Here is a 26,013-nt window from a genome sequence, read left to right on the forward strand (position 1 = left end):
CAGACATCACAGGATAAATCCGCAGCCATCCCTGACATATCAAAGTTTGTGCAGCCCCAGCCCAGCAATCTCAGCTCATTCATGTGGGAAAGCACTGCCAACTCCAAGTTATTCAAAATCTTTAGTCAGACTGAGAAACGCTTTCGATGCAGAAATATATATATAAATATATTAAATAGCTGAAAGATCTCGAGAGTTATTTGAAACAAGAAAATGCATTTTTCATTTGCTTCCTCTGATTTCCAGTCCCTGGTGTGGTTGTGTTCTCAAGGATTTTCTTCTCTAACCTCAGAAGCCGTAGGAGCTCAGTGTTTGCAGAGGGAAAGCCAAAGGACCTGTGTCACGACTCCAGAGATGGGCAGGAAGAAGAATCCCAAGTGTCACGATGTTAAAACTCAGAGTTGGCAAAATACCTCCGATCTGAAGAGGTGAAGAAATAGGAATGGCACGAGACGGACTTGAACAGCTGTACGTACTGCAGCCCAAGATTTCAAATTCTCTGTCAAAATATTATACTGCAGAGCGAACATTCTCCATGGAAAGCAGATATTTTTGGTGAAAATGCTATTTTATCAAAACTCCACTTTCCATTAAACACAGTTTTGACAGAAAATTTTCAGCTATCCTTATTCAGTGTTATGCTCTGTAGTTGAAAACGTTAGCAGCTTTTTTAGGCTGTCTCTACAACTGCAAAGATTTATAGGGTCTTGGCAAAGACGGCTAACAGGAAAAAAGGCTGATCTAACCACTAGTACCTTCACATCACACACGTTCCTGAACATTATTTTTACTTAGGTTTAGTAGTACACATGATAGCATCAAAACACAGAAATTTGTATTATATTTCACAAACTCTTAAGATTTCCAGACTCTCTTTACAAGACGTTGGGGCTGTGGTGTCCATCCCTACCTGCTGAGCATCGCCTAACCTGGAAAGTACTTAGGAACAAGGCAGGTCTCATTAGCAATAAGGAGAAATAGAAGCTGCTGACGACCTCCACACAGCCCTCAGATAACACAGGAATGATTAACAGGCAGAGGGCTGGAGGACAGACCTGCCATCCTCAGCACTCCAGGTGGGCCACTTCTGCTGCACAGAAATAAAGAGTTGGGATGTCAGCTTGTGTAAATCAGAGCGTCTCCAGTGCAGTCAGTGGGCTGCACTCATAACTGCTGTGAACCAGCAAAACATCATTAGGGTCAGCGGAGTCACAGTGTTATAACCACCTCAAAAGCTGACCTGAATTTCGCTGCCAATATTAGAGCATGTGTTACTCATGTCCCTCCTTCACCTTCATCCTCTACACAAAGCAACTCACTGGGTCATGACTGTTAGCAACAGTAATGAAGCTTACATCCAGTCACTGTGTGACAAGAAACAGCCTATAAGAACTTTTTAACCTGACAATCACTAATGCAACACATTTACAAGATAAGCATATGCTAGCAAAAGAGAGGCATAAGCCATATACACAACACTTCAGACCTAAGAAAAACCACTAAGCACACTCCGGTCAGACTGAATGTAGATCTGAGAAGAGGAATGCTTCCATAGAATGTGGCTCTCCAACCAGATTAACTCAAAAATGATGCAGAGAAACAACTGCTTCCAAATCAGATGTGGAGACACGTACACACAGAGACATACATACACTTCTTGCTAATTGTCTCCATGGAACCTCTAAATATCCACTGACATTATTATAAATCCTTCCTTCCTGCAAGCCAGCATTCCCCAGCCCGTTCCATCTCTCACTTCCCCCACAAAAATGACAGACTGACTCTAATCTCCCACCTGCATAAATCTCCTACAGACAACCACAAATATTTTAGCTATGCTGATTTATGGAAGCAAGAGCAAGACTAAACCAGGAGATATATCCTCCATGCACAATGACTGATGGCTTGCTGCAAATCTTTCCATTTAAAGCACTGTCACTTTTGCAGTTCTGCAGGGAGAGAGAAAAGAGGAATAAAATAACACTCAATAATGCAACTTATGGCAGCTCCTGGGGGGGGGAAGCATTTGTGCAGTCTGATTTCTTCCAAGTTCTCCTGCATAAAATCCTTGCTTCTAATTGCAGTAATTCTCCTCGAGAGAAGACATGAAAACAGCTGCAAGACCCCCAAGCTTTCTGCCTCTCCCCCCCTCCTCCAGCCATCCCATTTTCTGACTTCAACTGACTGTGGCAGTCTTGATTTACAGCACATGGGAAGAGGACCTCTTAACCATTGCCATGCTTACTGATGTTGCCCATTTCAGTATCCATGGACTGAAAGCATGGATGATTTCAGAGATCCAGAAAAGTTAATGGCAAGAACCTTCCTGAAGTCCAGGCACGCTTGCCAGAAGCCCCAATTTCACCTGCTATCACATGCACTCGGTGGTAATGTCCGAGCAAACAGCTGTGTGCTTCCTGTTCCACTGTGACTAATTGACTGCTAAGGAAGACTTTACAGCCTGACCACTGACCACACTACTTTTGAAGTATTTAAGTGATTCACCAACATTTTGCTGGGAACAAATATTGATGTTATCACATCAAGATACTGGCTGGAAAAAAAAATTAAGGGAAAAAAAGAAAAGAGGGGTAGTGTGGTTGGTTAAAAAGAAAAGCAATGAGTATTTTCTTTCTTTGGAATGGAAAGCAACACATGCATATCTGAAATGTGACGGTTATTTTAGGGCCTGTTACATGGTCTACATGGTCTATTATATAGAAATTGGGACTAAATATCCTCTCCGTCTCTGTGAATAATCACTTCCGTTCTTTGGGTCTTAACTTCCTCAGTCAGTAAAATGGAGAAGATCTTATATCCCCTCCTTAAAAATGCATGCAATGACAAACCTTTATGTAATAGTTAATTTTGCTATATCGTTAATAAAGGAAGAGACCAGCTGCTGAGTATCTCGGGACACATTCCCATCCGTATCAGTGACAAAGCTGTACATGCTTCTTTAGGGTTCTCATCCAACACTCAGTAGTGAAACTTGGGAATACCTGTTTTCCCAGGAAAATCAGTTTTTTCTCACTATGAGTAAAGATGAAACAAAACAGTAAGATAAATCAGGAATATGAAAGGTTTGGCAGTGGGTTAGATCATCAATATGAGGGCAGCTCTCTTCTATTCCAACTATCTGATAAAGCGTGCAGAACTTCTCAGTTGGCATGTCTGGCTGACAGCCATTGACTTGGAGAACTCTATTTCAGTTTGTACAGTTTAAAGTACAAAAGAGTAATTTCTCAGATCTGTTCAATAAGGCAGATGTTGGTGAACGACACTAGTGCAAACTGTGTGCCTGTATAAGGACATATCAGCACAATGAGGCTTACAATGATGCTCCCGAGGTGACACTTAATTCCTAACATGCACACTGTCTCTATGGCTGTACTGTGATTGCAAAGCTGGGTTAGGAAAAAAAAAAGAGTAATTCTGCTAACACAAAAATTGAAGGCACAGACTTTGACAGGCACAAATTGTAATTAATGTACTTGCTGTGAAGTAGCTGCTGCCAGGAAAAAATGAATAGGAATCTGGTTTAAATAGCCTAGGAATCAAAGAACAGTTCCAAAGTGGTCTACGTAAAAAGCTGTGTGGTAGCAACTCAAAGGGAAAAACAGAAAGGTCTAAGCCAAAGTATGAGACATCAAGGAAATGAATAAGAGAAAAAAAAGAAGTTTTCTATTGCTTTTGTATTTCTATTTGTCCCCTTTTGGACACCTGGGCAATGATTTCAAATGACTACACGTAACACTACCGAAGCCTTTGGTGATGTGCGAAGCCAAACCCATCCATGCCAGAACAATACAAAACAGTTATACAGTAACATAATCACTATGTCAAAAAACATACACACAACATATAAATAGATGTCGTGGTCAAGGTTCAGGAGCCTGCCAGACACAAGATACAGAATACCATCTCTAAAGCAATCCTAGTTTAAATTCTGTACCTTATTTAGAATGAATCTGAGTAACTTATGCTGAAAATTATTGTATTTCCCCCCAAAAATACACCTGAGATCAAGAATGGTGCACACACAAGATAATATGAAGGACCCAACATTTACTGACTTGAAATAAAAACCACTTCCACTGACAGCTGAAGCACGATGCTCTGATTTAGACCCAACATGGACTATCACAGAATCACACTATCTGTGTTTTCTGCATGGAAGCCACTACAGCTCAGACAGAATGAAGCAGGTGATCTCTGTACTCCACATTATGGGGGCTAGAACGATATAATACACGAGTGGTCCGCAGAGCTTTAGCAGTTCATAGGCTTGACCTACTTCAAAGAAAACCAGGCAGGGCAGTGGCAAGTTCATGCTGTGAAGAAATTGTTGCTGCTCCAACCCACCATGCCAGATTGTAGGATGCTGCTGTGAGGTCACCCACACAGATCCACTACGGAATTCAAAGACACAAAGTGACCTATTTTATGTCTGGTTAGGAAATAAGATGCTAGGAACAGCATCCAGAGAAGTACCTGGTCACTGGCTGCAGGGAAAGCTCAGCACAGACCTCCCCAGCACTACCTGCATGGGTTTGTGTTGGAAATGTGCTGAGCATACAACAGTGCTCACTTTTAACACATCTGTTGTTTTCATGAGAGATCTACAGAGCACACGGAACCAGAGAGCCACACAAATCTCAGCTCAGAAGCAGAAATTAAAGCAGGGCTATGCTTAAAAAATTAAACAGCGAACAGCTGGAAGGTTTCTGGAATTTCAGGAGGTCAAGTTCTGAATTAAGAGCCAGGAATTTCCAACTGGAAGCAGCAACTTGTGACAGTTTGATTCTTTCTGACCAGTAAATAGGACTTCTCTCTACTTTGTCACCCTGCCATGAACACAAACTCTACCGCTCCATCCTGACCATCAAGCTCCGGGAGCAGAAAATACTGAGCCTGGATACTACAGCAATCCCCATCTCAGTTCTCCTTGCTGAAGGCCTTGTGATCTCACTGCTAAATCACTCATCTTGGTTCTGCACACAAATGGGTACCAGCTAACCCGTAACATGTTTTTCTTACACTGCGCTTCTCTTGGCATCCACTTTTGGTTTTGCCTTTAAAAACAGCCTGTGAAATGGAGAAGCTGGGAATACTTTTCTGTGCAGAGCAAAAGGAAAATGTATTTCAAACCGAGTAACAAAGCTGCCATTCCAAACACTGAGAGGAAAGGTTCATGAAAGAAAACAACACACCATCTTTTTCACTTCTAAGTAAAATTCTGATAAACTGAGGGAACCTGTAACACTGGATTATTAGCCCTGAACAGGCACCAAGGACTCCACCAATAGACTGTAGGTGTGGATTCTGCATGCCAAGAGAGACAGATTTCATAGTATCAGCTGAGAACACGCGTGCCTGCTTCTTTTGCTCCAGGCTGCACAATTGGCATATAACAGACAGACTTCAAATCTGAACTTTCCTCGAAACAAAAGGGCCGGATGGTTCAGATGCAAAGAAAATAAATCAGAAAAGCAAACAAATGTAAGCCAAGTTCCACCATGAAAAGCAGCATCAATACATACCTTAAGTAAGCCACGGCCAACCTACGCAGCATGTTAACAAGTGGAAAGGGTGAACCACTCTGCATAGTCCACCATGTTAAATGACATAACAACACTAGGGAATACAGCACACTTACAAAATCTTTCATAAGCTTCAGTATTTTACTCACTTGAGAACTCCTGACAGTTGTTAACACACCTTCCAGCCATCCAATTAGGGTATAGAGGAATGGTACAATGCTACTAATTAATTTCAGGATCTTAGAGAAAATGATGATGATTTTTCTTTCCTCTTTTGTGAGCAAACAAGCACTACAGCTGACAACTACAACACTTCTCTAGCAGCGGTAATGGGAAAACACTTGCATGTCAAACAGGCTGAAATCTGTGTAAGACTAAATCCAAAACAGCTCACAGGACTGATGGATGTATTTCTTAGATAGTCACAGACAACTGGGAAGGTCTGTTGCAGGTTTTATTTTTGGCTTGGTTGAACGTGATATATAAGATTATCAGCTGCACTACAGAGAGATATAGCAGTATAGTACAGAGACAAGATCTGGGCTATTTAATGAAACACCTTCTGTTAAATCAGAGCTACATAAAGACACCAGATCCTGCAAGCCTCCACAGGCCCAAGCACACACTGTTGTCTATATCTATCAAAGACAACCAAGCACCAAATTCTCCTCATCTTTGGAAAAAGAAACAAAAAAACCAACAAGCAGATGGACATAACTACACTGAGACTTACGAAGACAGGGATCCCCTACCTGTCTTGCCACCAGTATCAGTTTAGGACTCATCTCACAAAGGACTGACCTCCAGAGCTGCTCAGCACACTGTGACAGCCATACCGCAGGACAAGACAAGATATCATGCTGTGCCATCATAAAATGGATTTAATAATAGCTTCATAATGCACTGAGGGAGCAAGATGGGCACATGGAGGTGAAATCAGGTTTGTAAAGCACTTCAGAATCCTTCAGTTGCAGACACTGAAGAAAAGTAAATATTCAACATGTTCGACTCCTGTGACTTTAAATGGACTCCAGATGGCCCAAAAAGCTTTCAGCTGCTTTGGAGGTTTTCTTCCATTACAACTGGGAAGTTCACGCATTCAACTGTCCTTTTTCTTGAACCAAGTTAATTTCTCTTACTACTGCAATCACAAAGCGTGATGTATTGCTTCAATCCAAGCTCTTGGCCTGTGTATTGCGGTCACCACAAAAAATGCAGTCTGTTTCTCTGCAAGGTAGGCCAACTCCGTGTAACCTTGTCAATGCCAAGAATGGTGAAAGAACAGGGCCTGAGAAAAGCAGAATATATTATTTCACTGTGCAGATAAACAGCTAACATTGAATTGCTCACAACAGGGAAGGAAATCACATCAGACATCTCTCCGTGATCTTGGCTCTTCCTGCAGATCCTCACCCTCCATACTAACTCCCATGGAACAGGGATATTGAAACAACTGCCCTGCTTGTCCAGCGAGACAAGGAGCAAAGGGCTCCATCCAAATGACCACGGGTGTGAGGTGCTGATACTACGTGGAAACCTTCCCCATTTTCTCTGTTTAACTAAGATAATCAACCATGCTCACAACGTAAGGCAAAAAAAGAGGCTTTCTGAAGAAAGAATCAAGAGACCTAAAGCGAAGATAGAGGTTGTAAAAACGTTGGGCCAAGTGGCATCTGCCAGTCCGGTAATTCCTTCCGCCTTTTATCTTCTGAACCGTGTAACAGTGTGTGACTAATATCAGCCCTCCTACTTCTTCAGCCTAGTCATTTTAGCTGGTATTTTAAAACCTACCACACTATGTGCTGACTTGCCTCCACCCTCTGCTAGCTTTCCTGTTCTAGAGAGAGACAGAGAGAGAATGACTCATGCATCTCTCCTACTATTCAAGCATTTTAAGCAAATTTAAAGGAAAGTTTTAAAGGTGCTCTCTTGATTTGGGAACGCATCCTATGTAGTTTCCCAACCTTTACAATGCTTTGATATTTTGAAGGTTCACGGATCTGCCTGACCCCATCAAACTGCAGTTTGGAAGTGTCAGAAGTACCCACTACTTGTAGGGCATTTGTGAGTGCACATTGGGAAGGTGGGGGGGGATGATGAGACACATGTTGCTAAGACCTGATACCAATACTAACCAACTTCAGCATACTAACGTCAAACTTAAATGCAAAGTATTTTATCACAATCTCTGAGCACTTTCAAGAGATAACTGTACAATGCATGTACGGTTTTGGAGGTGCTTGTTATTCTGGAACTCAACCATCTAGGAAAGACCTCTGAGGATGAGGGGAGCAGGGACTGAGGGTCTAAGCTTCCTTATGTCACGCTTTAGGATCCATACCTCATTTCAGGCACATTTCAGCTTTAGGGGGAAGATAGAAGCAGCCGCAGAACTACCCCTTTTCCTCGACACAAAACCCAACAGCCTGTTTTTCAAACAGACTTTACAGAGAAGGAAGTTCCTGCTTTGCAGTTGGGGCTCTTCTGCTCTCAGAACCGAATGCAACCGACTTTTCCTTCTAAGGGTTTGGTTGTGGGTTTTTTTTTGTTTTTAAACGGCTCAGCTACTTTCGCACAGCTTTCCATGCACTTCCAAACACAGCTGCAGCCTTTCTTCCATCCTCATGCCCCTCAGCAGCAGCAAGAAGACATCCTCGTTACACAAGCAAGCAGCCCATCCTGCTCCATCAGCTTCGGCTGCACCCCCTGGCGGCCACGTTATTGATGAATATCACGTTATTGATTTATTAAAGCTTTGAAAGAATAAAGAAGGGACACTAAAACAGACGGCATCCATGCTGCCAGCCCGTTCTCCCCCCCTCCTCACAGACCAAACTATTTGTCTGACCCGGGATGCGGTGTTTTATCACTTAAAGATCGCAGGTTGGATGGTGAAGTCTTGGCTGGTTGGATAATTTGTCTCTCGGCTCAGAGAGAAATGATGGAAGTCAATTTGACAGCTGTGAGGCTCCCCAAGGATTCCAGACCCGAAGTGCACAGAGCAGTGACAGACGTGGCAGCGCTCTGCATATCAATGAGGCTGTGCCTGGGAATAATGCTGAGGCAATACAAATTGCACGTGTTCAGCTGGAAGGTTATCACTATCATTATAGTTATTAATTATTGTTATTATTACTTCTATTATTCAGACCAAAGAAAAAAAAAAAAAAAAGCCAAAAGCTCCTCTTGGTCTCATAGAAAATAGATGAGTTCCCAGTTCTGACCTACACACTGCCCTCGATTTGGTGCAACAGCAGCGTAAATGGAACTATAGGGTTAAGATCTGGCACCATAAAAAGCTACAAAGCTTTCTGCTACTTAGAAAAGGAACAGTTGGACTGAGATCAGTGAAGAAATGGCCTGTATTTGGACCCAACTTTCCCGTGTCTTGTACTGAGTGCTGCAAGTGAAAACTCAACTTATTTCTCTGCTCACAGTGATGGTCACTGCCCTGTAGATCTGTAAATGATTAGTCAGGACACAAAGCAAGGGAGATGGGAACCAAAATGCATGAAGGAAGTAGAGGTAGCTCTCCTGCTGTGCATTCAGACCAACACCACTAATCTACTGAGTTGGTAATTCCAAACTTCGGGCCAAATATCTGCAGTCTATTGGCTTGAAATAATAACGTGCAAATCTATCACCTGGGTTCTTGGATGAGTAGCAGTAACATTGAGTACCCTTTCCTGCCATTTGCAAATACAGATCTCATCTGAAGCCCTTATTCCACCTCTCTAGGCATTCCTGGGAAGTCCTGGGCTGTTAGCCCAAATATTGTTACAGCTGAAGTCAAATGCAGCATAAATAATAATAATAATAATAATAAAAGAATAAAACCTCTAAGCTTTAGTTTCATATTCATAACTATTCCTCCTTTTGTCATACAAGGGAACAGAGGTCATTCAGAGCAATATACCAGAACCTGCTTACATAGCAAATTTATCTCTAAAGAAGTAGATTTACAAGGGAAACTAAAAGCTCAGTGGCAACACCATCAAATGAGTCAAAAGCAGCACAACTGTGTGACTAAAACTATGGTAACTGTATAGATATAACATGCAGTCCTGCTTTATTAAATGAAACCTCTAGTGAATCTGTTATCACCATAGTAACGCTGTAGTTATGACATGGAAACATGCTGAACTAGTTTGATATTAACATCTGGTTAGCATCTGCACGGTTTCTTATTCACATTACTAAAATTATAATCCAAGCAGAGCAAAACTTAAGTAAGACTGCAGCTTGAAGGCCAAATTCTACTCTCGGGTGCATTATATTCAGCACGCAGGTCCATGATATCTACCCTATTTCTGGATTTACAATTAGGGTCTTGGTGAGGTACGTAGAGGCAAGTTTGAGTATCAATATACACTAAGGATGTAAATGCACACACACAGCGTCACTGGTAATAATAATAAATAATTGCAAAACCATACGATGGTTGCAACTGACCTTCTCACAAGTGTTCTCCACAGCAACCCTGGTTTGCAGAGATTTGCTTCAACCATTTCCAAGCTACGAGCAGTTTCAAACACGGCTCGTTTTATTCTTATTTATTTTAAGCCACCTGCCACAACATTTTTTTTTCTGTCTTCTTCCTCCCACGTAAAGTGTGGCACTTTATTCACAAAACGGCACTGGCCTGAATACAAAGTTAGGAGTTTTGCAGGCTGAGGAAGGCGATGGGGTTTGAGGCTCAGAATCTACACATGTTCAGGATAAAAAGCAGCTGAGTTCTATCACTAGAAAGAGATACCCCTGGGTTTAAAAACTAGAATACAAAAAGGGGGAAAACAGTTTTCTTTTGGGCTAAAATTAAACTGTGATTACAGGGTACTTCAAATCACAATATTCATATATTAAAGCTTCCTCCCTCCCCCCTCCTCCTTTTTAAGAATAGTTATGTATCCTTTGCCACCGAGGCCTATACATTTGAATTCTAGCATTTATAGATAGAAGAGGGAACCTAGTAAATATCCTCCCAGTTATTAAAGCCGTTTCTTTTTTTGCAGGATTTGGCACATATGTATGGGATGAAGTGTTGCACACAATTCTATTCAAAATATGCCTCTCCATGCCTGAGCAAAGCCTGTGCTTGGCATAACCCAATAGCAAAGATGGAGGAACACTGCATTTTTAAGAGAAGCCTGCAAATTGAAACACTTACTCTCCTCAATCTGTCTTTAACCAACTGAATCAAGCACCAAAAGTCAGTAGAAATAATCATATAAGTGAAGCCTGTAATATCAAACGAATCATATAAATAACATGGAAAAGAGTTGTATAATTTTCACCCCGAGAGTTAGATTGCATAGCTGCATTCTCCATATGTCTTCCTTCTCATTCTCATAACTGAGTATTATACCATATGAGAAGGCAGCACAACACAGAAACAAGAGCAACAGAATAGAATACAATTTCTAGTAGCAACTTGCTTCCTTAAAAACCACCACATAAATGAGGTATCTATTTCACTTGTGTGACATAACAAACATATCCTCCACTTAGCCGATTCATGTTTATCTTCTATCATTACTAACAACCTATCTGCTGCTCCTGCTTGATCTCAGTTATCTAATGTGAGCTGTTTAAACATATTTCTGCTTGGCAAACAAGTCTTTTAATGCTTTGATGATTACAGCTGTCTGAGGTTTCATCAGTTACTTGTTGAAGCTAAGAACCCTACCAACATTCAATTGCAATAGAAGACACATGTGGCAGCAGCAGTCTGGCTAATATCACGACAGAATCAGGAAAACTAAATGCTATTTCTGCTTTTCATCTGCTGTGACCTTGAGCAAGTCCTTTTTAATGGCCATGTTTGTTTTTCCATTTGTTAAGTAGGGGTTAACGTTACCTTATTTGAAGCATTTAATTGAAGGCAGAACTCTGCAAGTATACATACAACAGCTTTACTATTGCAGCTGTAAGACAGAGTCCCAAATGGTACATAATCAAGTTATCCTAACTTCATCTATGGCATGAAGTTGCTTAAAACAGCCAACAGAAGAATGCCTTCAAAGATGGAGAATTGCACTATTCAATCAAATACTAGCTACAGGTCTATGAAGTGGCTGAGGTGAGGTCTCATCCATGACTAAATCAGAGTTCTTGAACACCTTGAGACTTTTTTCTCCCCTAAGGTAAGCCTGGGTCTGAGTGTATTAATGGTGCTCAGCTGTCATGCCTACTAGCATGTATGGTTTGGTGGAGCTTACAGGTGGCAAAAGGAGAGAATACTTAAAAATCCAGGAAATACACAGCCATGAAGCTTTCTGTTCCTCCCAGAGGTACCTACTTATCTAACATAACATGCAAAAGTCTGGTGTAGCCAAAACCAAGTGCTGTGCTTACAGCAGCTACTGAGAGCACAAAGGGACATGCTGGATTCACAGACAAGTCTAGAGAGCACCTTCAGAGTCACTTCATCTGATCTCCTGCACAGCTGGGGTTAAACAACCCCACTCTGCAGTGACTGCCACTGAGGGTTATTCTTCCCAGCTGTGTCGCTATGAACAAACAAGCTTCAGGGCCACCTGTGCAGGGGAGCAGGTGAGGCAACTCTGGCACTAGTTTAGGAAAAGATGAACAGAACTTGTGTTTTACTTACACTTATTTTCCAAAGTCTACAATAAAAAGCATTTTTTTGGCTCATACAATTTCCACAGACTGAAATCTAGTGCAACAGGCCCTGCAATAACATGATGCAAGCAGAGAGAGCAGCAGCCATCACACCCTGCACATCCAGAACCGGGCATTTTTGTTAGTAAAAAACACCAGCATATAATTAAAAAGACAGCACAACTGACACCACCACTAAAAGCTGACAAACAGAAATAAAGACAGTTGGGAAATGCATTAAAATATGCAGCTTCTGCTTTTACTCAAACACCAGATTTATAAGCTTTTTCTCCTCATAATGCCTTAAGTTTCTGCAACTCCCTCCCACCTGCCACATAAAGCAATAAGTTAAAGTGAGTTAAAGACATGATCCCTTCATACAGTGATGAGAGACAGCTTCAAGAACATAGCAGTAACACCATCAGAAAGCCAACATCAGAAAAGGGTCAGGCTCAGCACCAAAGAGTTCTCAAGTAACTCATTCCAACTCAATTCAATTCAATTCAATTCAAGTTCATCCCAACTCAATTCACTGAGTGCACACAACTGCTGAAGGAGGACATGGCTTCAGGGTTACCACGATGTGAATCAGGTGAGACCAGCAACCTACTGGAACTGATCTTCTCTGGCTTAACTTCATGGTAAAACCCCAGTGCCATAAACCCACTTCAGCAGAGCTCACACACATTGATTACTCCAAAATCACCCCTATATGCTTTTATATTTTACACAGGGAGTGAAGCCCACACTAAGCAATAACATCTCTAAAAGCAAAAAAGGATTTCACAAACATACCTTGCTCAAGGAAAAAGCAGAACCACGCCAGGACTGATCTCATGTTCTTTCTCATCTCTGAACTTTGGTGTTGCCTTCTCCACCTTCCAGAAGAAACTGCTGCTTCCAAATGGCAACTTCAGAAGCACCTGTGAGAGAACTTGATTGGAACTAATTAGCTATTGGTTGTGTGGGACCTGAGGAGTCACAGCAATTACTTCAGTCAAGAAACAACCTGGGGGAGGTCATTGCTTCTCTGCAGAAAAACGAACTAAGCTGAGTCCCAAAGGAAAGCTTTTAAGATGGAACTTTTCAAAGCACTGAATGGAGCCAATGGTGATCGAAACTAAAGATGAGTTTTAAAGCATGTTTACATAAGATTTAGTTTACTTCTGTCGCTGTTTTTGCTTTTGCACAGATAAACACACATCAGTGAAGTCACTGCAACCAATGAGTTATTAAAATATGATTGTTATTATCATCAATAAACACATTTCTAACGTTAATATGAATATATTTACCAACAATAGGTCTTCTTGTTCTAGCTTTTATATGATTGCAGAATAATAGATGAGCCCTGAAGTGTTCATTATCAATACATATAAGGCAGATGTTGCTAATAGGATACATAAGTAAAATGAGTAGGAAGACAACAAACAACCTTGGATAATTTTGGGTAGAAGTCTAATTGGGAATTATTTATCTACAAGGAGGAAAAAGGAAAGGCAGTGATGTGATTGGATAAAGAAAGAATGATTTTTACTAGAAAAGGCTGAGTTGCACAAATAGATGTGTGCTCAAAGGAGAAAGAATTCAATGAAAACTGAAAAAATCCCAAACTCTGATAACTTATAACTACAATTCTCATTCTTTGAAATAAAGATAATTGAAATCAAGTTGTCTTTCAGCACTGTAGGACACGTCCTTTGTGAGGGAGATAAATCCCTAAAGAACATCATGTCAAGTGTACCATGTTTGGGGTTATAAATGTTTCCAATTGTTTTTAAAGGTCTTAGCCCTTTTAATGTTCTTCTTGTCACCTAATTAAGCCCTTTATTATGAGTACTACAGAGGTCTGCAGTCTATGAGAAGGCAAGGAAATTAAAAGCAGAACACGAGCAGCAGCAGGGCGGACAGATTTTCCAGGTCCAAGACCAATTCTCAAGGCTTCTCACAACTACATAACAATATCCTGTTTTCTGTCACAGTCCTAGAGACTATGAAGACGCTGGTTCCATGCATGAGCCAACTTTGATGATGTCTCAGATACTGGTAATGTGCATGTTGCCTAAGGTAAACAGTTGTGGAAGTTTGAACTGATCCTCTTAGATGCTGGGTTAATCAGGTCTGAGAGCTCAGAGCTCACCGAGCTATGGGGAGTTCAACACTTTGACTTTGTAGGTAGCTCTGAATCTCTCTGGATAAGACCCTAAATGCTTGAAATAAATAAGCGTGGCCACAATTCATGGGAGACTGCAAGAAGAAAATCGTTTGAAGCTTTATCATGACTTCCATCTGCTGGATAAGCTCCATTGACAAAAACCTTTGCAAAAACTCAGATTGAAAGCAAAGAACTATGATGATGAGGAGGAGGAAAAGGCAATTTTAACAGCTTATATGGGACTGTCTAGAAAATTCCTCGTTTTCCTTTCTGTGTAATTTGATGATAAATTAGGGATAAGACAATCTAAGCTGACTGCATAAAGTAGAAATATGCAGAATATGTTGCATTCTACTCCAAGAAAATTCACAGATCAGTTTCTATGATCTTGGGAAGGATGCCAAAGAAGATTAGAAATACACACAAAGCTTTAAACAATTGATCTTACTGGGAGGTTACACTGGTACCTTTTATCCTCCTTGTATCCAGATGTTTCAGAAAATGCCCAGAAGTGAAACACTTGTAGGTTTCTAGGAGATAGTGGAGAATTATTCTCTTCTCTTTCTTCCAGACTGCTGTCAAACCATCTACCTTGTCTCCAGTACGTGCCTGGAAGTTCTCTGTAGTACTACAGACATCCTGCCTCAGGCTTTGGATCTCAGATCTTACAAAACTCACACAAGAGTCAATGGAGTTAGCAGTAGGAAAGGAGCATCCTGAGGAAGAAACTGCATGTTGCAGGTCATGGGTGGCACTTCTGAAACAGAACCTGTTAAGGACTGTGGTGCTGCTGGACAATGCTGTGTTTTGGATCACAGTTTGAAAATCCAGACTTTTAATGCTTTGAGTTCAGAGATGTCAGGAGTGGCTTCACTTCAGTGATGGCTAGTGGGCTGATGGCATGCCTTGCAGATGTAGACTCGGCTTCAGTTCTGTGCTCAGCAGTAGGCTCAGCCTCCAGAAGCTAATATCCAGATGCTAGATGCAGACTCTAACCTGTAAGGCATTACAAAACACTCCAAGACACTCCAACACTGCATTATCTACAACTGCTAAGAGGCTTGCATTACTCTACCCTATTAATGACAAATCTGATGTGCTTTCCTGAGGCAGCTTTCGATGAAGAAAAATCCTCTGGCAATCCCCACCCCCCTTCCAGCAGCCCTAAACATAAAATCTGGAGTATGCCACTTTAAAACTAGCCTATTTAGGCCACAGATGCTAAATGAATTCAGCAGACAGACGGAGTAATGGAATGTCAGTGTTCCAGTCTGCTGCCTTGAAGCAATAGGTTTCTTTTTATTATTAATTTCTCCTCTCATTTTCCAATGCAGCCTCTGGGCTCCATGCTTTAGATGCAGTATTCTTGTCAGTCTCGCTAACCCAATTTGGAAATAATTAAATTTTAAAATATTAAAGGGATTATAAATACTTCCCACCCCACTTCCCCCGCCCCATTCCCTCTTATGCTGTCCCTATAAAACTGCTGAATTTTGCTTCGGGACTTAAAATGTGTTACTGCAGAATCTGATTTGTTACTGTGGTTTCCTTTGCAAAGGCTGGAGAATATCTGAAGGGAAAAAAACCTAACAGTTAATTCCAGTAAAAGGTGCCCAGAAGCATTATGAGATAAAGAGCTTTCTGCCACTCTGGCACCTTGGAACCTGCTCTTATTGCCACTGAAATTAACGTTTAGACTCAGTGCCCGTCAGAACCTTGAGGTCCTTTCTGCAAACAGCCGGTCAGCCCAGCATGTGCTGGTGCCTGAGGTTATTCTTCCCCAGGTGCAGGAACAATTTGCACTTCCCTCTGCAGAGCTTTGTGAGATCCTCAGCCCAGTTTTGCAGCATGCCCCACTGCCTCTGCCTGGCAGCCGCTGCTGCTGGCTATCCCCTGCAGATGGCTTGGGGTGAGCTCTGCCCACCAGCCACGTTATTGATGTTAAACACCACTGGCCTGGGTACACCACTTCTGACACGTGTACACTTTGCATTTCACTGCTGTGAAGATCAAGGCAGGAAAGGGATGTAACTTGCTAGAGACCGAACAGCAAAAAGAGAGGCAGAACTGCAAAGGGATCTGAAGAGCTTGGGCACTGATGTACCACTGCTTTAACTCACCTCGAACTGCAGGTACCTGCTTGATAACTGCCTCGTGCTGGTCTAACAATCCTGAACATAATGAACTTTCTACTTGTTGACTTTATGGTTTAAATAACTAACTCTCAATCTAATAAGGCATAGCAAACTTTGGCATTTACTGGGAATTTCTTCAAAAGCCTCAAAAAACAAACAAAACAAAATGATTTCTCCTTGTTTAGAACACGAGATAACCAAAAGCCAAAAATTTCAGCCCAGTTTAGCATCCACACCAAAAGTAAGAATCCAAACCTCTCCATTTTCATTCTAACTTCTATGAAAAGTACCTGGATTTTCCAACATTCAAGGCCACATACCTCTCATTGAGATCTAGAGCTTCCATCTCCTTTCAACACACCCTGTTTCTTCATTACAATTGCAATTTCTCTTTTCATGTTGTGCTAATTGATAAAACCTGAAGCTCCTGGATGCTGATTATCAGGACACTGCAGGCTCATAGATTTTTAAGGCTGGGAAGAACAGTATCTCCTGAGTAGCACATCCCAGTTGCATCAAGTCATAGCTTTAAGAGATATGTGTTTATGAGTCCTGGATAATGTGCCTTCAGTTCTAACAATTGGAATCTTTTAAAATACAGTTCTCCAGGTTTAGAAAGGCAAAGTCACATTGTGGGTCTCGCAGCAGATGAAGGTTTCCTCACTCTCAGGCATGTCCTCTTGTGCGTCCAACAGGCTTCTATTCTTTTAAAGCTACATCTGGAATAAAGCCTACAAAAGGAAAGATGAGACCATTACCAGCCCATCTCTGCCATCTTTGTTGCACATTTCCATCTTGAAAGCATTCTGTTCAGCTTCAGATCTTTCTGGGTCACCACTGATTAGTTTCAACAACTGTACTCCAGACCTTGCCGAGACTCAACCAATCTTTTTTGTTTATGGCTTCTATTTCCTGTATATTCTTCTCATTGATTGCATTTCCCAGATCTTGCCACATTTAGATGGACAACAAAAAGAGGAAGAAACAAGAGGAATCCAGTGCATTATACATTTTGCATGTAACACATAAGTTGAGGTTAACCAGAGCATGAGAATGGCTCTCTAGGAACTTAAGACTTCTTTTTGCCTGGAGGCGATTGGGTAGAACCCAAATTACCCCAAGTTTGTGTCATGATTTGTATGAAAAAAAAACAATCTGACACAGCTGAGAAAATCACAACCAAAGTCACTGCATCCAGGAGCAAAACAACATTCAGCTTTTTGCTTGGTTATATGACACTGAGAGAACTAGTTTGGTTTGGGCACCAGAACTCAGAAGAGTAAAGTTCTGTTCCTTGTTCAGTGCAAATCATGGTGTACTCTCAGACAAGAAACATTACACTGCAGTTCTGGAAAAGCCAGACCCTGGTATCATCCTGTAATAAATGGAAACGTTGGCTACCCATCATTTTGAAGATCATGCCTCTGTAAGTCCATTTACCTTCCTTAAAGTAACTTTTGTTTTGTTAGGATGCAAAAACATATTCCTGAGATTATCTGAATTTCTCAGTTCTCATTGAATTGGTCCATTTCTATTGCTGTTTTTCTAGAATTGCTGCAGTTGGATTAAAAGAAACATAAATCCTTTGCATTCTCCAGAATCTTAACGTGATTAGAAGACAAATAAGGCTCAGTGACAGCAGAAGTGAAGAGAGCAGCAGTGGCACATCAGAAGGACAGTACGACCACACTGACATTACTGTAGGCTCATGCAGTTGTAAAAGTATGAGCTAGTCTGTATCAAAATGAAGGATTTCCTAGGTAGGAGTCCCTGCTTAGGCATATGACAGATATCCACTTTTTTTTTCTGCATCAGGCAAAGAAGGAATCCATTATACAGTGAGCTATACTTGGGCTGAAGAAAAGAGCTTTTAAAAGATAGCAAGCGATGCCATACGTTTTCATTATGGAGCATGCTATGCAAAGATCTGGGTAGTCAGCTCCCACCAACCATCTGGAGAGAGAAGTCACTCAGATTTCAGTGCTGAACCTGCTGTGGTAGACAATCAGTGCCAGTGAACCACTCACTCCTCTCCCCCTGTCTGTTTTCCTGCCTTTTGCTGCAATAGAGCCTTAAAATAAAATAATCTGGCTACCACTTTCCAAACACCCGCTTCCAAACAGCTCCGCTTCCATCTGCAGAGTGCACTTCATTCATTGGACATCGCAGGCCACTTCCAGGGAAGGAGCTACACTGAAGGTCTGGCAAAACAGAAATGGCAAAGAGAGGAAATACAGAGGGGAAAAAAAAAGCCTAATCTTTACAAAGCTCCTCATGGCCCTGTGTTAAACCCTCATTTCTGTTTTATGTCACCCTGATTCCTCCCCAGTGCTTAATGCCTTTTTTGACTCCAGTTAAAAGCTTCCTGGGGCTGAGACCTGGGGAACCCAGCAAGCTCACTGGGTTTGCCTTATGAAAAGTGATTTCATGTGCCAGGAAAGGTTTAGCAGCTTTGAAATAAAAGAAACTTTCAACCATGTTGCCATAAATTGCTTTGTTGCCTGTAGTCAGCAGGAATCAGTCTGAAGACTTCTGGAGCCTGAGGGTATCAATTGCTTTGTTTTTTCCCTCTATCAAATCTATCCTCCAGTGACTTGTGTTACACTGCAGGCTGCTCTGGGATGCTCAGCAGATGCTAAATGGGGCACAAGAGACATATCAAGCCCCTTGGCATGTATATATTTTTAAATCAAATAGGCAGAGATGGGCAGAAGAATCTGTGATGGTGAATCAAATGTTCCTAGCCTGTTCTGCTGTATGCAGTCATCCTGCCTCCCTGTAGGACTGGAATGTAACTGAAGTGACTAAAGTCTGAATAGCTTGGGATCAATTGCTATAAGGCTTACTCATGTAAGTACCGGTTCCAGTGGGCTCCCTGGGATGGCTCGTATTCCAGCAGGTCATTTCATGGATGAAGACCTATGAAGAATATTAGTAGGTGGGGAATAATCTAATGAGAACAGAATAGAGATTATGTCAATTACAGAAACGATTTGGTGCACATCATCTGTGAGGAAAAAAACAAGCAGGATGTGGAGTGCTGTTTCCACAGTAGCATGTATTCCAGCTCCTAAAAAGAGGACGACAAAACAATGCAGTAACATTGGGATGCTCCTGTTTGTCTTTTCCCAATAATCAACAAGATAAAAACCTTAGCAAATAAAGGGGGGTATACCTTCCTAGAGGTTTATCTCTCATATAAAAGAAACCTATTTGTGAAGAAGAAACTGACCTAATTGAAACAGAAGTAATTAGAAATATGTATGGATAGCATTTTTGTTGTAAAGGATTATCTATAGAGAATACGGTACGAGCAATCTGAAGCATTCAAAAACCATAAATTATACGAGAAATATATATATATATAATTCTATTCTGGCATCTCTGTTGCTGAAGTGTGAGAGCTGCCCAGCAAAGCCCAGTGAAAGCTGGTGCAATGATTACAACACTAATGCAGCAGCTGGGAAAACTGTGTTCACTCTCCTTTGTCAACACAGATTTTCCATATAAGCTCTGCCAACTGATTTAGCTTTCCTGGGTGTCAGATTCCTATCTAAAATGCTGAAAGAACAATGCTCTCCTCCTTGATGAGAATAAGGATTAGGGAAACACACTGCAGGCTGTGAGACAGCCAGGGGCCTATAGGGAGAAACACAAAACCCCAAGAAATGGACAGGGAGCTTTGCTTGCTTGAGAGAAATGGCAGAAGGCCATCAGAGTCCAGCACTGTGTGCTCTAGTGCCACCAAAGAGAGCATGCTTGCTGTAAGAAGTATGAGATGCCCAATTACACATACTGGGAGCTCTTTGCAACTGGTTAATATATTTGGTTCTGGAGCTTCAAAATCACAGGAGATCCGATGTATTTCACTGGCAGAAATAATTACTTACTCAACTAGAACTATGCAAATGAACTGAGGGACTCATCATCTCCCTAGAACTCCACTGAAGTCAGTGCAGATTTAGGAAGCAGCAACCCTAAGACCCTTAAATAAACAAACTGCTGCTTGGAACAGTTTCATCTCTGTTTCTCTTCCATTGCATCAGCTCACCTTGCACACTGGTGGCTCTTTAAAAAAAAAAAAACGATTACATAGAGGCATTCCAAGAGTGAGATTATGAGCATCTATCAGAATTTGGGTTTTATGTTCATAACTGCTTATTAATATTTTCTCAGTTACAGAAATTAGGACTCAATGATCCTGGGGAACCATGCACCTGAGAATTAACAAATAATCAAATCAATGACCACAGTGTCAACCTTGCATGTTGCATGTTTGTTTGCCTCCCATGAGCTGCAAACTCAGGGATTCAATCACAGCAGCCTGCAGAGCCCTGGGGTCCACACATGGCAACTAAAAGGGGCTCTGAGAGCAAGGACTGCACAGTGCAGCCTGTCTTGCAGTCCCATTTCCCGTCCTTAGTTGACAGAAGCATCAAGTGCACTTGTGCTCTGAGGTCTGTCCTATATAAATATCCCCAGGAAACAAATAAATGCCAGTGCACTTGTGCATTTCCCTCAGATATTCTTCTCCCAGCTGCTGTGCTGACAGCACTTACCAGGAATCAGACATTTCATTCTGGCTTACTGTTCCGCTGGAAGGAGATGGCAACAAGATGCTTCTGAGGCAGGGAAGGGAGGGGTAACAATTTAGTTAGCAGAATATTAATCTGTTTATTTCAGATGTGCATGCACACACACACAGAAAACTAATTCATTCTCACTCAGAAACTGAAGGGGAGAGCAGAAGCCTGAGATCTTGTTCCAGGAAAGAGGCTAATAGGGAATACTACTAAAATCACAATGAATCAAACACACGTTTCTGAACAGAGATGGGAAGTCAGTGTTCTCTTCCATACTCTGTCTCTAGGAAAACCATCACCCTGCATGCCTCAGTGATCTATACAAGAGGAACTGCATTCCTGTGCCAGAGCAGCCACTGCTGATCAATTCAGCACAATCTTTTAACCACTGACAGTGACTGTGGACAGATGAGCATAGCTCAAGCTGACTGCCCTGATTTTTGCTTGGCTTGGTGTCTGCAGATGGGTCTGAGCCAAGGAAAATCCCAGCCAGCAAGATTTCTGGTGTTACATCCTTACAGTGGGTCACAAACAACCTTGCATTGCATATTGCTTCCTGGCACACACACATTCCTGCTCTCTCCCTGGAGACCATCTCTGGCAGACGTGGAGTCACATCTCACCAGGTTCTCATATGCAGCAGACCTGTGCTATGTTTCAGGGCTGGGTCTCCAATGGGAGACAGACCTTCTCATTTCAGCTCCCCGTTAATTACTGCCAGGTCATCTGGTTAAATCTCTAATAACAACAGACACACACATTTAATTTCTATTGCAATCTGGATTCTGCTGTCGCCATCAAGTTTACTTGCCAGTGTTTATCACTCCCCGTGGCCCTCAGACTGGGCTGCATTTTAACTGGAGAATACTCAGACAATCAGAATCGATGGAGACATCCCCATAAAACAGGCACCCATTCTCATTCACAGCTGGGGTCAGCAGCACTTTGTCATCTGCCACCATCCTTCCTTCCTGCAAAACTTTAAACAGTATTGGTTTCATTGCAGTTATGCACCATGAATCGTGGCTGGTTTGAGGACTTGAAGGAACCAGCCTACATGTCCTGCCCATACCTCTTACTTGTCCTTGTACCATGATCAGTTCTCAAACATTCAAATACAGAACCAAAGCTCCTTTTGGTTTCTTTCCATGCACTGTCTTCCATGAACTAAAAGTATAGGTAGAAAGAACTATTATATACACTAATATGGCTTAATGGACCCAATATTACAATTTTTTTGCCAGAAGAACACACTACAGTGCCTCAACTGCAGCATAAGACTCTTTTTTTTTCTTCCTTTTTCTTTCTTTAACCCTCTCACTCCTCCTACCTGCATCATGTCCTTCCCATCTGAGAACTGACCCCAGCTCAGACTGAATATATGATATAACCCCCTGGCTGTGGCCCACTCCCCTCTCCCTGAGCCGAGAAACCATGCTGTGTTTACACAGGGATCCACGTGTTTTGCCTAGTGCCAATGAGCAGGCCTGTGATATCTCTAATGTCATTTTACAATTAAATTAACCCCAGACTGTGGGTGTGTGTTTGCATGGCGATAGGAGCACACAGGGAAGGAGGTGCTTTGGGTGCACGCAGGGAACCTGCAGAGCTGCTCCACCAGCCTTGGCTGCTGCACTGGCTGGCACCACCCCGGAGGGGTACGCCCGTGCATCACAAATCTGCTTTTTGGTTCCCCTTCCACCCACCTCTGAGCTGAGCTCTCTGCCAACTCAGCTTCTGTATAAATCAAAGGGAAACATTCTCCCCATCCTGGTTTTTTTTTTTTTTTTTCTTCTTTTTTTTTCCTTTCCTGAACAGATTGGATGTCATTATGTGCAGCTGAGCTCTCTGCGCTTGGGCGGGGGTTGGGGGGACACGACAGGAGGAGAGATGGGAGGAAGAGACGGGCTTAGAAAAACTGCTTACAGTCCATCAGAGGGGGGAAAGCAGCCTCCAGCTACAAGGAACCAGCACTTCACACACTGATTTACGAGGGAAACCCAGAGAGCTTTAATATTTAAAAATAAAACAGAGTGGCAGGAAAAGGGAACCAGAAGGGAAAGGATGTAAAACCCCACTGATGGAGCAATGAGTGGGCATCGCAGGGTGCTAATGGAGGAGCTGGGTGGCAGAACACCTTCTCAAGCTGTCTGACATCCTGGGGGTACTCAGGGGGGATTTCTAGAGCGCGTGTAATCTTACAGACATTAGTGTGCAGACTGCAGTGAATACTCCTGATCGTTATGCAGAAAGGCTTCCAGCTCATCTTTCGCAGAGGGAAAAGCACCCCTCTGCTCCTCCAGCCAAGTTCAGCACGCGGTGCAATTTCCCATCATTACTGAGGGGACCGCTAGGTGAGAAAAAGGGAAAAAGGGAGAGAGGGGAAGGAGAGTAAAGGGGGAAGGAGAGAGAAGGGACAAATGGGAATGGGGAAGAGAGGAGGAAAGGAAAAGAGAGAGTGGGAGAGAAAGGGGAGGAAAGGGAGGGAGAGAGAGAGAAAGAGAGAGGGAGGAGGGGTGCGAGCCAAATGCATGGCATTCAAAAGAAGCAGCTTTCAAAGGCTTTGGCTGGGATGCAGATTTGCAGAATCTCTGGACCCATAATTCCCTGGCACACAAAGCATGCTGGAGGCATCAATGTGCCCAAAAGGGGCTTGCAGAATAAACAGCAGATAAAAAAAAAAACAATCCAACACAACAATCCTATGAATTAAAAATGAAGGCAAGGGAAACAGCTGTACTTCCAAGCTGCAGGTGACCTCATTGTGGAAGCTGCGCCATAGCGAGGCATGATCATGTCCAGTAGCTCTGAAATAATAGGTATTGACAATAATAACCAGGAGGAAGAATACATCCCCTATCTATATTAAAGAGTAGGTAATTGCCCATCTCTCCTGCCAGCTGTATTTTAATCCAGAACTAAATTACTCTAAACATTGTTATAAACTTTTATGATACGGCATCTCCTAAAACCTCAATTGACATTGCTACCTATTGTGCTTCGCAGCAAAAGGCAGGCTGTTCTCACTCAAGCTAAACCAGACAGAATGTTATCCACTAAGATTTGCCCGGGATCCCAGAGTCTGTAACAAAACTTAGCTAAAGGAGTCAAGCTTGCATGTGAGAAACAAAAGAGACCCCTACCTTGAAATTCAGTTCATAGATTTGGTTGTCCAGTTAATAATTATTCCCAACTAGTATCCTTAATAGAATACCACACTGCTGATATACAAAGTAGTGGAAACTTCCAGCAAAGCTGCAACCTCTCTTTTTGACTTTTAGAATATTGTTTATTAAACTTAAATTTAACGGGCTTGTTTCCTTTCAGTGTAACTTGGTTATATGGTATTCCTCCGCCTGAAGAGGAATCTTCCACCAACAAGAAGGTGCACCAACATGCAGCTGAACTGAAGGATCCAAACCAAAACATCTGAACTCTTCAACTCTAAGTACTGATAACCATACCCAGGCCCTGGGAGACAGAATGGATGCTGATACAAGCACTATCAGTAGCAATGAGCTTCAGTATTTCAGACTTCCAACTTCTGTCATTTGTTATGAAAGGAGACAATCCCACAACAAACCAACACGGATCAAGCATAGCTGCCTACACCCTTGTTATTTGGCTGAACTTCACTGAGCTGTCTGTCTGGATGCTCATGGCAATGGGTGGTGCAAGGGATGTAGACCTACAACAGTGGATTCCCAACTGGTTTTGCCTGCTGGAGACAGGAATGCCTCAAAATGCACAGTATTCAGTAATCAGCATCTTTCCAAACGCATGCTATGCCATGACCTACTCTGGGATGAAATAAAGCAGTTTTTTTGAAAGCACACAGCCTTATTGTTCAGTTTTAGAGCAGAACATGGCAAGGAATTATAAACCCACACGGGAGTATGGAACAAAAGCAGTCATTAAAAATTGTTGGTGAATTGGTGGGTTTTTATTAGAGATAATTCCAGCGCTATTTGAGAAAATCAATTACTACTGCAGTTCTTGTTTGCAGTGCAGAGAATGGAAATGGTTCTGCTCTAAAAGGGGCCTTGATTCCTTCAGAAAACGACTGTTCGTGTACACTGGAGAGAACGCTGCAGCTCTGTCACACGGGCATTAAAAATAGTCAGAGATCACGTACCACCAAGCAGCAGTAATTTGCTGCTACCAAAATAGTTTACAGTATTTAAAAAAAGCTTAATCTAGAGATAGTTCTCTTGGCAGCACAAATCTTTCCAGTGCCAAAAGAAAAATAATTTGCATTGGTGTCAATGGTAATACTACCATGTTGCCTTAACGCTCCAGGAGATGCAGCCAGCTCAGCACTGCTTTCAGAGAGAAAATCTCTGAAAATAACACGGAGAAGAAAAGAAATTCACATTGCAGTTGCATCAATAACGAATCTGACATCAGCAGGCGATGAATCATTCTTTAGATGAAGCATTTATCTAACGAATCATAACCCAGGTTTGGTGGTGGTGGGCTTTTGTTGTTGCTGATGGTTGATCTCCTGTTAACAGCCCTCAAGGAGTTAAGTTTTCAAGAGTATGGTTGCCTTGATGCTACGCTCTCAGCTGTGATCAGCAATATGTAACAAAAAACAGGACTTAAGTGGATATATTTTTTTAAAGTATTCCCCAATGTAAGTGTGTAATTAATTAGCCTTCCCCTCCCCCTCTGCTCACACAATCAGACCCTCGGGGATGCTCCCTCCTCTTCCTATCAAAGTCAGACAGTGACTGGGAACTGAATTATTCATCCAGCTGTAGGTGTAGCATCCATTTAAGTGATTTAAAGTTTAAGCACTTGCTGCTGTTCAGCAAAGAGAAAAAGTTTGAAAAGTGGAGCCCAACAGGAATTTTGGAAGTTCTTTTCTTTCTTAAACCACTTGTTTGACTGCAGCATCAGTGCAGGGTTTTGTGAATTGAACCTACTCGAATGAAAAAGGAGGGCTTGCAAGAGCAGCACATAAACAAGAGCAC

At 42.1% G+C, this 26,013-nt stretch overlaps 1 long non-coding RNA gene across 1 annotated transcript in view; it reads right to left on the reverse strand.

The window, feature by feature from the left end:
• Positions 1 to 26,013, reverse strand: part of LOC107323429 (uncharacterized) — a 91,641-nt gene that overhangs the window by 12,638 nt on the left and 52,990 nt on the right. Inside the window, exons 4-5 of the long non-coding RNA XR_014931861.1 lie at positions 16,775 to 17,185; positions 12,960 to 15,315 (exon numbers count right to left, since the gene is read on the reverse strand). This is a non-coding gene — a long non-coding RNA (uncharacterized LOC107323429). The remainder of the gene's footprint in view (positions 1 to 12,959; positions 15,316 to 16,774; positions 17,186 to 26,013) is intronic.

Source organism: Coturnix japonica, chromosome 9 (assembly GCF_054131305.1).
Source record: "Coturnix japonica strain WE chromosome 9, WE-NBRP24, whole genome shotgun sequence".
NCBI classification, from domain to species: domain Eukaryota; kingdom Metazoa; phylum Chordata; class Aves; order Galliformes; family Phasianidae; genus Coturnix; species Coturnix japonica.